The 15,313-nt window shown below is 40.3% G+C and overlaps 1 long non-coding RNA gene across 1 annotated transcript in view; it reads right to left on the bottom strand.

Annotated features, from left to right (window-relative positions):
- Positions 1-13,701: 13,701 nt before the first annotated feature.
- LOC133207691 (uncharacterized) overlaps positions 13,702-15,313 on the bottom strand; it is a 209,424-nt gene continuing 207,812 nt past the window's right edge. The window contains exon 3 of the long non-coding RNA XR_009724123.1: positions 13,702-13,763. This is a non-coding gene — a long non-coding RNA (uncharacterized LOC133207691). The remainder of the gene's footprint in view (positions 13,764-15,313) is intronic.

Genomic DNA, 15,313 nt, shown 5'->3' with positions numbered 1-15,313 from the left:
TGGAGAAGATAAGGCTGCGTGAAGACCTCATAGCAGCCTTCCAGTATCTGAAGGGGGCCTACAAGGATGCAAGAGAGGGGCTCTTCATCAGGAAATGTAGCAACAGGACAAGGGGGAATAGGTTTAAACTGGAAGAGGGGAAGTTCAGGTTAGATATAAGTAGGAAGTTCTTTACTGTGAGGGTGGTGAGGCACTGGCCTCACCAAAGAAGTTGTAAATGCTCCCTCCCTGGCAGTGTTCAAGGCCAAGCTGCCCAGAACCTTGGGCAACATGGTCTAGTACGAGGTGTCCCTGCCCATGGCAGGAGGGTTAGAACTAGATGATCTTAAGATCCTTTCCAACCCTAACTATTCCATGATTCTATTAGATTTGTTACTTAAACCACAGCCTATTCTACATTATGTTGTAGCAAAATCGAAACGTAGTATAAACAGGCCAAAACCTCAGCAAGCATGACAAGAACATAGCAGAACAAATTCATGAAAATTAAGTACTGTCTGTACTATAAAACTGACTCACATGGGGGAAAAATAAGTACCTTCCATTAATTTAAGTAAACTTAAAATCAATGGATCATATTGAGTAAATTGAATTAGAAGGTCTTAAAGATTGGACACAGCAGAATCAAATGTAGCTGTCAAATATGTTAGTCTGAAAGGCAAATATTTAAGTCCTGGGCCATTTATCATTCATCTCAATTAAATATTTTTTTTTCTTTTAGATTTCATGCAAAAATATTCATCAATTTCCCAGTATTCCTCATATAGATGAGCAGTTATTGATTAAAAACGAAGAGGAAATTGAGTTCTGTCTTGCAGCCACCATGTATTTATTTTAAGCTAATTTAGATTTTATGTCACCATGTTTTTTAATGGGAAAAAAAAGTTGAGTCATAAATACAAAGAAAAAAGCAATGCTCAGAGTGTCATAGTCACTAAAAGAGCAGACAGAAAAGGGCAATAAGCTGACTGATTACTATTCACCAAACTGATGGAAACTGAGACTTGTGATTGTTCATTTTCCAATGTGACACAATATATTAACCTATCCAGTTTAGCTAAAGCATAAATGCATTCTGAATCCTTTCAGCATCACAACATTACTGAGTTTTGGTAGTTTTACTTATAAGAATTGGCAATATGGTAAAGAAAGTTCATTATTCAAAGATCTTAGCAGATATAGTAAGAGAGAGGTAAAAATGCAACAAAAATTTAGTATTAATCACATCTGCTGTAAACAGACAAGATTTTTTGTGGGTTTGCATATCTGCCTAAAGTGTTACTAAAATATTTTCTATATAATAATTATGTGCTATTAACTCATTAGAGCTTTGATATCTATATTGCATTCAATAGCAGTATTAAGCCATATAACATTCCTCAAACATCACTGTCCACTTTAATGTCAATAAATATAACTCACGTGAAATAGAACTGCAACTACGTTTGCAACAAAGGTGAAAATGCCTACAGCTTTACACTGCAAGATCACAATTACTCAGAAAATTCTGAGAATGAAATTAAATCAAATTTATTATTCATTAAGAATTGTTTAGGAGAAAATAAGGTGAAAGAGAGGGAGGAAGGTCGTAGGAGAGAGTGGTCTCCACTGTACCATTGCAACTAGAATCCAGATTTCCTGTGTGACCGTCTGACTCCCTCCATCCTAAACTGAAAACGTTACATCAGGGGGGAAAGGTGTGTCTGTGCAGAGCTAGCACATGCTTTTCCTCCTCTCAGCAAAGCCTGGTTCTGCACCCACAGAGCTGTTGGTTATCCAGCAGTCACTGCAGCCTGAAGTTCCACTGAGCATCGCATCCACTCACTGTCTCAATGTACCACACAGGGTGCCACCTGTGTGGCATCAGCATCCTACAGAATCCCACTGAAACGTGAAATACCTGTGATCCTACAACAGCTGCTGTGTTGAAGTGCTTGTAGAGAGTGACTAAAGAAAATATCAGGTGGAGGCACCTGACCGAGCTTGCCATGAATCATGGAATCATATAATGGTTTGTGTTAGAAAGAACCTAAAGACCATCCAGTTCCAAACCCTTGTCACAGGCAGGGACACCTCACACTAGACCAGGTTGCTCCAAGCCCCATCCAACATGGCCTTGAACAATTCCAGGAAAAGGGGAACAACAGCTTCTCTGAGCAATCTGTGCCAGCGCCTCACCACCCTCACAGGGAAGAACTTCTTTATATACAACCGAAATCTACCCTGTTTAAATTTAAACCCCTTGTCCTATCACTACACTCCTCGATGAAGAATCCCTCTCCGGCATCCCTGTAGGCCCCCTTCAGACACTGGAAGGTGACCCTGAGGTCTCCACATAGCTTCTCTTCTCCAGGCCCAGTTTTCTCAGCCTGTCTTCATGAGGTTTGCACTGGTTACCTCTCAAGCATGTCAAGGTCAATGAAAGTATGAATGCCATTAATTCTAATAACCAGTCCAAAACCTTAGCTGAAAGACTGGTTCTTCTTTCTGAATAAAAGTGCAAACAACTGAATACATTTGTAAGATTCATCGTACAACCCTTCCGAATTTGCCTCCTCAGAACAGAATTTACCATTCATTAAGCCAACACATACAGCAGGCGATTTTCTGGTGAGCTTAAGCAACAATTTTCTACACAGCTAACAGTGGTGATGATATACTAAGCAGAGCCAAACAATGAAGTTTCTGGTAAGAAACAAGTCTATCCAGCTATTACCTGCAAACAACATCCAGCAATCAGTTTGAAACTCCCTTTTTATCTTTTCTTTTAGCCACATGTTATCATAACATAAATTCTCCCTTTTTATCCTTATCTGCATGGTTCACTATTTTAATGTGACCTGTCTGGAATTATTGCTGACATAGAGCCTTCAAGAATGTCATGCTATGACCCCAGCATTTGCTCATAGAAGCTCATATGGGCAGGAAGCTCACAGTTTTCCAGAGTTACATGTGAGTATAACAAGGGTGAACACTCAATCATTACTCATCTTCAGATAAGTTCAGTGTCTAACCATGAAGATGAGATTTAAGAAAATGGAATATTCACATTCTACTTTATATCTAAAAAAAACAGAAGGAGTATATTTCTTGGATACCAGAGTAATCACAGTGCTTATAGAAAACTTCAGCTGGCAAATGTGAGAACCTGAGTCACCTGTAAGGTGTGTAAGGCAAATAGGGCAGATTCATAAACCATCTTATGAAGATCTAGCTTTCAAATGAATACAGCACATGGAGATGTTTTGGATTGAAGACTGGTAGCCCAAATAACTGTGGACAGACATATGGTCCAGTGTGGAATTAAAGGGCTCTATTCTTAAGTATTGATACAACATTCACTGAAATTTAACATCCAAATACTTGAAGTTTTAAACTTGTTAGAGAGTTTGACACTAGCATAGGACAGTCCCAGCTCAAGTGTGCATTAATCTAAGTAGAAAAATACAACACATCTTTTGACCTTTTAAGTCAGAGATGACTACTGACAACATCTTTTATTTTTCCTCTTTTTATATATTAGCAAGACAGTATAACAAGAGCAAAGTAAAGCTTGATGTAATCTGTGCATTTTAGCTCCAAATCTGTAATTTCATTGGTGGTGATGTCTTGTGGTAGTATCTAAAGCCAAAAGAGCACAGACAGATGTCTAGATGCTGGCTAGTATCCTCGGTTCAGCAGTAGCAGTCATTTTTCTCCTTCTTAGCTGGTGCAATGCTGTGATTTTGACTTTCAGCCTGGGAACAATGCTGATAACACCGATGTTTTCAGTTGTTGCTAAGTAATGTTTACTCTGACCAAGGACTTTCTGAGTCTCATGCTCTGCCAGGGAGGAGGGGAAGTCAGGAGGAGGGAGAGACAGGACACCGGACCCAAACTAGCCAAAGAGGTATTCCATACCGCAGCATGTCATGCCCAGTATATAAACTGGGGGCAGTTACCTGAAAGAGCTAGACCACTGATTGGATCTGGCTCGGTATCAGTCGGTGGGTGGTGAGCGGTTGCATTCTCTTCCCTTGTTATTTCCCTTATCATTATTATAGTTGGTGGCAGCATTAGTGGTTTGTGTTATACCTTAGTTACTGGACTGTTCTTATCCCAGCCCGTGGGAGTTTCATTCTTTCAATTCTCCCAATCCATCCATGAGTGGCAGGATTATGGAGTGGGCAGTGAGCAAGCAGCTGTGTGGCTCTGGGTTGCCAGCTGGGCTTAAACCACGACAGCTAGATATCTGTTAGGGTAGTAAGGACTTTTACACTTAGGACACTAGATTCACAAAAGCAGCAAAAGAAAACAAAAAAACAAGCAAGAAAACACCAATAAAAATGCAGAACTCATTTATACCTCAAAGATCTATGGTTCTCTTTCAATTGTTACTTGAAATAACATTAGAAATGTAACCAGTGACTACAGACAGCTCTCTACAGGCACGTGAAAGGCAAGGAGGAGTGGGAGTAGTCTCGTGATCAACTTACATTTACAGAATGATTAATACTTGAAATGTACCTCTGATCAAAAGAGAATGATAAGTTCAAGATATCAAAAAGTGTGGCTTATTTAAAAGCAATGCCTGTAATGATGATGATGTTGATGATAGCAGTATTAGTCATTCTGATAACTAACATTCTTCAGTAAAAAAATAAATTAGTCCATTTTTAGTCCCGACACTGTACGAGCATTGAGTTTTGTTCAGTTTTGCAAAACACCTCTCCCTCCCCATCCTATGCCTTCAGGAAGAGAACAAGGACAAAAAATACAGTGGAAGGCAATGCACAGTAAGGATTTTCATGGTGTTTTTTCTCTATAAAACATTGCTAATTAAATTAAATTAAGAAAAAGCTGCCATGAAAGCTAAAAAGTGTTTTGTGATATCCTTGCATGAACATGAAGATTTTTTGTGAGTGGAGGGCTCAGTTTCGTAAGCAAATTTTCTTTTCAGTTCACTGTAGAATATAGAATAATAGATCATCTGGGTTTGAAAAGACTTTTAAGATCATCAAGTCCAACCATTACCCCAGGACTGCCAAGCCCAACACTAAACCATGACACTAAGGGCCTCATCTACACAGTTTGTGAAGGCTTCCAGGGACAGTGACTCCACCACTGCCCTGGGCAGCCTGTTCCAATGCCTAAACACCCTCTGAGGAAGGAATTGTTCCTATTTTCCAGTCTCAACCTCCCCTGGCACAACTTAAGGCTGTCTCCTCTTCTCCTATCCCTCGTTCCTTGCGAGAACAGACCAGCCAACTCCTGGCTTGAGCTTCCTTTCAGGTAGTTGTAGAGAGCAATAAGGTCCTCCCTGAGCCTTCTCTTCTCCAGACTAAACACCCCCAGTTCCCTCAGCCATTCCTCATCAGACTTGTGTTCCAGGCTCTTCACCAGCTTCATTGCTTCTCTCTGGTCCTGCTCCAGCACCTCAATGTCCCTCTTGTACAGAGGGGCCCAGAACCGAACACAATGTATCTCACATATCGAACAGCTTAACTATATAGGAGGAGAGAGAGGACTGGGGGTTTTCAGTGGGGTTGGGAGAAGAGTTTTATTGTTGCTCTGGTTCAAATCAGACTGGACAATCAAGCTTCCTCTCCTACATCTCAACAACTCGCTATAACAGAAGAGGACAAAAAGGGCTGCAATCCCATCAAAATATATTTACTTGGAACTAAGTTGATTTTAAGATTTTCCAGGCAAAACAAAGTAGCTGATTGGATCCCAGCAGGATGCGTTTCTGCAGTCTTGGGTAAATAAATTGTGATCCAAATAACCTCTAAAGAAAAATTTCTTTACTCTAAAAAAAAATAAATAAATAAAATAATCATTATACCATACAGTAGGTTTTCCAGCAGGAAGGTTGGCAAGGTCTTTTCTGTGTTGTCCCTTTTTTCATTCCATTCTGAGATCTCCCATGAAATCTGAAGAGAAGAGGCAAACTGCCAAGTCTGTTCTTTCCTCCAGGAATTCTTAGGACTTTAGTGAGAAGCAGTGTGTCCCCAAAGAACTCGGGTTTGAGTCAAAACATCTCAAAACACAACTGTAAGAGGATTTTCACACAAAAGCTGGGTTTTTTAGTTTTAGTTACTGAAAACAACATGTTCTTTTCTTTCCCAATAAAAAAAAAAAAAGACAAGAATAAATTAGAGCAAGTCCAGTGAAGGACCAAGATGGTCAGGCTTGGGGTCACTTGCCCTGTGAAGAGAAACTGGAGATCTGGGCTTACTCAGCCTGGAGAATAAACGATTTGAGGAACTGGGGGTAAAAGTAGTTCCTACAAGAGAATGGTGCAAGGAAGGAAGTCAAGAGACAACAGACATAAGTTGAAACAAGAGGTTCTGACTTCTTCACCATGAGAACAACCAAACATCATAAAATCAGGTTGCCCACAGAAACGGCAGTTTTGGTGTCTTTGGAGGTTTTTAAAATTCATCTGAGTAAAGCCATGAGCAGCCTAGTCCAACCCCATAGCTGTCTTGGCTTTGAGCACGAGCCTTGACCTCCAGAGGTTCCTTCCAACCTCAACTCCCCTTTATATATATGGAATTATTTTTATATTACATACATTACATTAACATTGTGTAAGTTACACAAGATCTATCCCCTCCATAACCGGAATGAGGAATTCTTTTGGAAGATAGAGTCTTTGCTTTTAGGAAAGATACTCATTATTTATAGATTATTTTTCTTCTCTCCTTAAAGAGTGAGTTCTACTCTGAAAGGTTATTCTGTAAAAATGACAAATACATTGGGTTTGAGTTGCAAAGTTTTGGTAGCAGGGTAGCTACAGGTGCGGCTGCTGTGAGAAGGTGCTAGAAGTTTCCCATGTCAGATAGAGACAATGCCAGCTGGATCCTAGAAGGACCAAGGCCAAGGCCACCTGAACTGTTAGTTTTCTCTAAATGCAAGTCCCACAGCTTCAACTTACAGCTACAAGTCAACATGATTTCTTTTCTTCAGTGTATGTTTTACAATAACAGCATATACAAGATAATTCCTAGGAGTTTCTACAAATTCCTTCAAGTGTATCTTATTTCTGAGATGTTGGAAACTTCCCACTTTGTGTTAGTCCTACTTCACTTGATTTAAGTCATTTTTGGAAACACTTCCGTTTTTGTATTTCCTTTTTTTAGTAGTTAGTGGTAATAATTAAAATATTGCATGCATTACACAGCAGTTTCCTCTTAATGAGTTCTGCTACATTATCTTCTGAACACTTCTTAAACATTGGTTTATATGAAAATGTAAGCTGTTGGCAAAAGCCTGCTGCAGAACTCTTTCATCTGCTTTGCAAATTAACAGCTAAGAACATGTCTGCTTGGAAATAATGCAGCAGATGTACAGGAATCTCACCAGTTTCAGGATAAGGTTATTTTTCCATAAAATCCATGAACCTGAAGCCTAAGCACAGCTTTGCTCCACATTAATATTCCCAATTACTTTCACAGACTTACTAAATATCATATGACATTAAACTAACATATTTCAAGGTCCAGGTCTCTTTTCATGTTGGAAACTGTGTCTGTTGTGCTTTACAACTGCAAGCTCCTAGTGATAGTTAAGTAAGATTTCAGTGATAAAAGGGGTCTATATGTGAAGGAGCTGTGAGAATTCACATGCAAAAACAAGGGACCAAATATTACAACAGTCACAGCATTACAGAGTCACAGCATTGTCAGGGTTGGAAGGTACCTCTGGAGATCATCCAGTCCAACTCCCTGCCAAGAAAAGGCCACCCAGAACAGGTTATACAGAAACGTGTCCAGGCAGGCTTGGGATGTCTCCAGAGAGGGAGACATTCCTCTATGACCTCCTTGTGTAGCCTGTTCCAATGCTCTGCTACCCTCAATGGAAAGAAGTTCTTCCTCAAATTGAGGTGAAACTTGCGGTTTAGTTTAGGGCTACTGCTCCTCTTCCTGCTGCTGGGCACCACTGAAAATAGTCTGGCATCATCCTCCTGGCACCCACCTTTAAGAGACTGATCTGCACAGATAAGATCTCCTCTAAGTCTGTTCTTACTCCATAGATCATCTCAATTGTTACTCTTTCAAGACAGCTTGTTTGAATCAGATGCTGTGTGAAAAAACTCCAGGTTTGAATTAAGAATCCATTTTTAAATGTGCTTAAAATTCATTATGATAACTGATTTTGTTAAATACCATTATGAAAAAAAAACAGAATATATTTAGATACAAATTGGCATCAGCACACATTACGACTACAAACTTCAAAAAACCTTCCTAGGAGAAAAATCTTTATTGCCCCACACTTCATGCTCGCTTGCTTAAGTTACTCATTAAAGTGCCTAAGCAAAGTTAACTCTTCTGTTCTACCTACTGATATTACTTGGGTCCTTCAATTGGAGTTTCTGTCGCACTGGGGTAATCACCCTGGATGACAGTTTTGTACTTGGTAGGGTCAATATGTCATATGACAAACTATTTTTACCTCTACCATGTAGGATTCACAAAATACAACACAATCATGCCTTGTAGTAGCTATATGTGCCATGCTTCTAAGTGTGATCAAGGCAAACCAAACACCTCCCTGGATATTGGCTTTTTCATCTTCTCACAGCAGTAATGGCTGAACAGTGCAGTAAGATTTTGCCAGCGCCTCCCTATTAAGTTTATGTTTTATCTGTTAAAGGGGACTGGAGTTTCAAAATCTGACAAAACAGAATAGTTCTGGTGACTGCAATTCAGATCTCATTCAGGTAACAACTATGTCAATAATCCACCTAAATTCAGAAATGTGGTATTTTCCTTTGGAAGCTGCATTACAGTAAACAGAGGAAGCAGGTCCCTGCTCTCCCACTGAGGTTTATCCACTTCATATCATTATAACACATCAGTAAAGCTGTCTGAGCATCTGCCTGTTGTTATAGGCTACAAATCCCACAGTATTACCAACCACTCCCACTTAATTTTAGCAAACGTCTGCTCCCAATTAAATGCTCTATATTTCAAAGAGCTGCTTCTTCAGTTGAAGATGTATGAAAAGAGCAACACTAACATATCAGGCTCTGGAAAGGACCAGAGACAGTTCTCACTCAGTTAGGTTACTGATATCCCCAAAATACATTAATAACCGTAACTGGGAGAGTGGAATCAGGGGGTCACACTCTCACCCATGCAAACTTCGATTCATTTCATATTTGAATTGTGAGGCTATGTTTGCAGTTTTTTGTTAAAGAACTGGGCAATCTCTTCCTTATGAGAATGCTTGAAAATCATTATGAGAAGACCTCTTAATTATCACTTTGATAAATTCAGCAGACTGAACTTCTGAAGTCTTTCACTGGCAATGGTTCCCTGATTACACATTGTTACAGAACCATAGAATCACAGGATCACAGACTGGTTTGGGCTGGAAAGGACCTTAAAGCTCATCCAGTTCCAATCCCCTACCATGGGCAGGGACACCTTCCACTAAACCAGGTTGCTCCAAACCCTTTCCAACCTGATCCTGAGCACTGCTAAAGACGGAGCATTCACAACTCCTTTAGGCATCCTGTTTCAGTGCCTCACCACACTTGGAGAATCTCTTCCTTATATCCAATGAAAATCTCCCCTGTATCAGTTTTAAATAATTACCTCTTGTTTTCTTCCACAGACAGGAACACCTTCCACTACACCAGGTTGCTCCAAGCCCTGTCTAACCTGGCCTTGAACACTGCTAAAGATGGAGCATTCATAAATCCCTCAGCCAACATGTTCCTGTGCCTCACCATACTTGTAGTGAAGAATTTCTGCCTTATATCCAATGTAAATCTCCCCTGTATCAGTTTTAAACCACTACCTCTTGTCCTGTTCTTGAAACTTTTCTCTGAATTAATCTCAAAGAATTTTATATTCTCCTAAAAGTATACTTAATCTGGACATTAACACATATAACAATTACACTTGTACACAGGTTGTGTACAGAAAAGTAGCATCACCTTCAGGATCTTACCTGATATGTGCCTTTTAACCCAGCAGTATTTTGGGGACAGAGGCCATGTCCAGCACAATAAAAAGCTCATGAGAAAGCAGCACAAGATCACATAAGGAAAAACATGAAGCAAAATACCTTGCAAAAATCAAGAATTCAGACAGCAAAATGTTTTATATTTCCTCCTTCACCTAATGCTGTAACATACTATACTCACTTGAGCATTCACTCTTTCAAGAGTTTATGATTCTCTCTACCAAGTATCATCTAATTCTACCTACACTATCAGTCAACAAAAGTACATAATGTACATTATTTTCTTCTCTATTAATTTCTGTTTAAATTTGGCAGACTAAAATTTCAAGTCAGATGCTTGTTATTAAAATAAATCTGTGAACAAGCACAGGGCTGTTGCATATGTGCTTTTCATATATTAAATGTGATAAGTAGAAAAAATGCAGAGAGAGTTTCTGAAACACCACTGTTAAGTGTCTTGCATTTAATTCTAGTTTTTCCTTAGCAATTGCTGCATGAAATCATACACAGGTTTTATCTCAACCCCACGTCTTTGAAGGTAGGGGTGTTGCTTTTTTTTAATTCTTTTTGCTATTTGGGATTTATATTCCATTTACTGAAGTTCCAACAAATAACATTCCCTAGAATGCTTCTCCCCCACCACCTCCCACCAAATATTTTCTTAAACTTTATATGGTATATCAGACATATGAACTGTTACTTACCTCTACCTTCACAGAATGCCTGTTGATGGCTTGATTACAGTCGGACATGTTTGTTTCCCCCTTTGAAGCCTTTCTCTGATAGGGTCCCTTATGTAAAACTCTATATAATTAACAAAATTCCCTGCAATACAAGTATCTCCTGAATTTTAATTCTGATCTAGCTTGACTTGCCACATTAACTGAATTAAAGTGGTTTCCTGGAAGGACACTGTTTATTGATGAGATGACTTAACCAAATGTTAGCTTGGCAGGTATCCATAGTCAGTAAGGAGACATATAGAAATCTGGGGTGAAAAAACAATCAGATGGAAATTTGTTTTCCAGTTCTTTTGAAATTAGTCTACTTCAACTCTTAAAACTCCATTTTCAAGCATTCTTGATACAACCACCCAAAGCTCTGGGACATATTCTGTCCATTAGAAGCCTGTATTTGCGCATTTCACTTAAAGCTACTGAATCCTTCTGGTGAATACAAAAAACCCCACCATGTAGACACTTGATATTGCCAGGTGTCGTGGTTTAACCCAACCAAGCAGCTTGTTAACTCACTCCCCCCCCCCTCTTGCCCTCCCCCTACTCTCGGAGGGACGGAGAGGAGAATCAAAAAGAATGCAACTCCCATGGGTTGAGATAAGAACAGTTTAGTAACTAAGGTATAACACAAATCACTACTGCTACCACCAATAATAGTAATGATAAAGGAAATAACAAGGGAAGAGAATACAACACCCCATCACCAGGCAACCGATAACTTGCTCCCCCCGGCCCGACCAAGCACCGACCGATACCTCCTCCAACCCTGCAGTCCACCCTAGCCCTTCCGGTGAAGTCCCAGTTACCTCCTGGGCATGACGTGCTGTGGTATGGAATACCTCTTTGGTCAGTTTGGGTCAGGTGTCCTGTCTCTGCTTCCTCCCGGCTTCCCCTCCTCCCTGGCAGAGCATGAGGCTCACAAAGTCCTTGGCCAAACCAAAACATCATTTTTATCAACTTTGTTCCCAGCCCGAAAGTCAAAACACAGCACTGTACCAGCTACCAAGAAAGAGAAAAATGACTGCTACTGCTAAACCCAGGACACCAGGGACTTCTTTAAGAAGAATAAAGATGCCTATAAAGCACCAGTACACCACTACTGCTGTGACACAGGGATGACACAATCAGCTTTTGGAGTTTCAGTTCCTTCAGAAAAAGGTATAGGGCTTAGGTGAAAGCAGGCATGCCCTGAAGATAATGTATGTTTGTGAAGGGGAAGGTCCAGAATGGGTTCAGCTAACCATAAACATTTAGGAAGAAGTTGAATATTCACAGCAAGGAACAAAGGAAGGATCATAACTCTGCATGACAAGAACCTAAGCTTATCGCATACTAATCCAAGTATCATAATGGTGTTCAAATCTCTGTTAAGACCTAGGTGCCTTGTAGAGATTACAAAACAAATCAGGTGAACAGAAGGAAGTGGGTGTGGTGATAATTATCACAGTATCACAGTATGTTAGAGATTGGAAGGGACCACAAAAGATCATCTAGTCCAATCCCCCTGCCGGAGCAGGAACACCTAGATAAGGTTACACAGGAACGTGTCCAGGTTGGTTTTGAACGTCTCCAGTGAAGGAGACTCCACAACCTCCCTGGGCAGCCTGTTCCAGTGTTCTGTCACCCTCACTGAGAAGAAGTTTCTTCTCAAGTTTAAGTGGAACCTCTTGTGTTCCAGCTTGCACCCACTGCCCCTTGTCCTATCATTGTTTGCCACTGAGAAGAGCCTGGCTCCGTCCTCGTGACACTCCCCCTTTATATATTTATATGCACTAATAAGATCACCCCTCAATCTCCTCTTCTCCAAACTATAGAGACCCAGCTCCCTCAGTCTTTCCTCATAAGGGAGATGCTCCACTCCCTTAATCATCTTAGTTGCCCTGCGCTGGACTCTCTCCAGCAGGTCCCTGTCCTTCTTAAACTGAGGGGCCCAGAACTGGACACAATATTCCAGATGAGGTCTCACCAGGCTGAGTAGAGGGGAAGGAGGACCTCTCTCGACTTACTAACCACCCCCCTTCTAATACACCCCAGGATGCCATTGGCCTTCTTGGCCACAAGAGCACAGTGTCGGCTCATGGTCACCCTGTCGTCCACAGGAATTAGGAAATTGGGAATTAGGAAATTAGGAATTAGGAAAGTTTATTAAATACCTGGTTATAGGGAAGCAATACTGTGCAAAACAGATTGTTTAGCAGCATATACACTGTCACAGGATAATTCTCTGTGCTTCACATCTTATTTTATGACAATATTTCGACATAGCACAGGGGTGGAAGCAAAGGAGGGCAAACACAGTTTCCACACCTGGGAACAAAAGAAAGCTGAGAAGTTTCGGATTTTGAATTGAACTTTAGGTCTCAAGAAAATATCAAAGAAAAAAAGAAAGAAAGAAAGAAAGAAATTAAATAAGTAACAGCTAATGATTTAATTCCATGGCAAGATAAAAGGTTTTATGGAGTTAAATGTTTTGACACTGTCTCATCTGATATACTCATGAAAAGGGTAAAAAACAGTCTAGATGGAAATAGATTAGCACAGAGGCAAAGCTGCTTAGAGAACAATTCTCAGGAAGTTATTATCAATGCCGCTTCATCAAAATGAAACAATACAGCTACTGAAGTTCCCTATTGATTCAGTCCTAGTTAGAGTTTTCACTAGTGACAAGGATGCTGGCAGATAAAACAAGACAGCCAGTTGGAAGGACAAGCCTAGAACTGAAAGTTATCTTGACAAGGTGGAACTATGCTTTGAAAAACCATACTGAACCAAAATAAATTACCTTTAAACATGGACAATATTCTGAGTCTGGGACCAGTAACCTATTATACAAATACAGCATGCAAAAATGGTGTCACAGAAAAGGATTTGGATGTTTTTATGGTTCAGGAGCTAAACATTGTTTTATGCTGCTGTAAATGGGATGTATCTGCTAATGCACAGTTCATTAAAAGTAAGAAACTATCCTGTATGTATTTATCAATAATATTTATCAAGAATAAATACACAGAATATTGTGTCAAATTTCAGGCATTTCAATAAAGATGAGGCTCAGCTGTGGTTAGTCTGGAGGAAACAAGAAAAATTACAAAGATAATACGACTTGTGAAAAAGGGAAGAGGAGAGAAAATAAGGAAAGAGTAAGAGAAGGTTATGATAAGTTTCTGAGTACCTTAACAGCTGCTGCAAAGACGGTAGTATGAATTGATTTTCCATGCCTAGGGACTACATAGAATCATAGAATGGTTTGGGTTGGAAAGGACCTTAAGATCATCTACTTCCACCCCCTGCCACGGGGAGGACACCTTACATTAGATCATGTCACCCAAGGCTCTGACCAACAGTAACAGATTTAAATTGCATCAAAAGAAAGAACCAAGTTAGTCCTAAGGAAAAAGAAAATCTAACCATGTGGAAAATAATACAGTAAAATATAATACAAATATAATCTGTGATGTATCTATCCCCCACAATTAGTCCCTTCATTCTACAGATGTGGACTGACAGAAACCTAATGAAGTCTGACAAGGGCAAATGCAAAGCCCTGCCACTGGGATGAAGTAGTAGTCCCTGTGTTACTTTTTGTATAAGGTACAGAGTATGAGACAGATGCTGATGTACTCAAGTAAGTCCATTATGATTTAGAGCATGGGGCACATGATGTATAAGGAGAAGCTGAAAACTAGAGTTGTTCAGTCTTCAGAAGACAAAGCTCATACTCAAACCAGAATTGCCTAACAGGAAGCTGTCAAGAATAGAGAGTGCCAAACCTTAGAAAAAGGTCAATTAGACCAGCTTACTCAAGACCATGTGCATCTGGTCCTCAGTATCTGGAATATTCCAAAGGATAGAAATAATATCATAGAATCATAGACTCATAGACTCAACCAGATTGGAAAAGACCTTTAAGGTTATCAAGTCCAACCATTACCGCAGGATTGCCAAGCCCAACATTAAACCATGGCACTAAGGGCCTCATCTACACGGTTTGTGAACACTTCCAGGGACAATGAATCCACCACTGCCCTGGGCAGCCTGTTCCAATGCCTAAACACCCTCTGAGGAAGGAATTGTTCCTATTTTCCAGTCTAAACCTCCCCTGGCACAACTTAAGGCTGTCTCCTCTTCTCCTATCCCTTGTTCCTTGCGAGAAGAGACCAGCCACCTCCTGGCTTGAGCTTCCTTTCAGGTAGCTGTAGAGAGCAATAAGGTCCTCCCTGAGCCTTCTCTTCTCCAGACTAAACCCCCGCAGTTCCCTCAGCCATTCCTCATCAGACTTGTGTTCCAGGCCCTTCACCAGCTCCATTGCCCTTCTCTGGACCTGCTCCAACACCTCTATGTCTGTGTTACAGAGAGGGACCCAGAATTGAACACAGGATTTGAGGTAGCCAGTTTAGCTTCCCCTTTTGCAAGTTGAAGTCTCACATGGTGAGTCAAGTTTGCACAGTACATATTCCTACTAAATCCACAGGCATTCGAAGACACCATATAAAAGTGTCACTGGAACATGAACTTATAAACCAGGAAAATGCTTGCAGATGCCTTGCCTCATTTTCATTTTCTTCTTTTGCCATCACCATCATCACTCACAGTAATGGTGCAGCAAATTTGCTATA

This window comes from Neopsephotus bourkii, unplaced genomic scaffold (genome assembly GCF_033783945.1).
Source record: "Neopsephotus bourkii isolate Nb327-2 ecotype Australia unplaced genomic scaffold, CSIRO-AGI_Nbou_v1 NB_33, whole genome shotgun sequence".
In the NCBI taxonomy this organism is placed as follows: domain Eukaryota; kingdom Metazoa; phylum Chordata; class Aves; order Psittaciformes; family Psittacidae; genus Neopsephotus; species Neopsephotus bourkii.
This window is presented reverse-complemented; position numbering and strand designations above follow the sequence as displayed.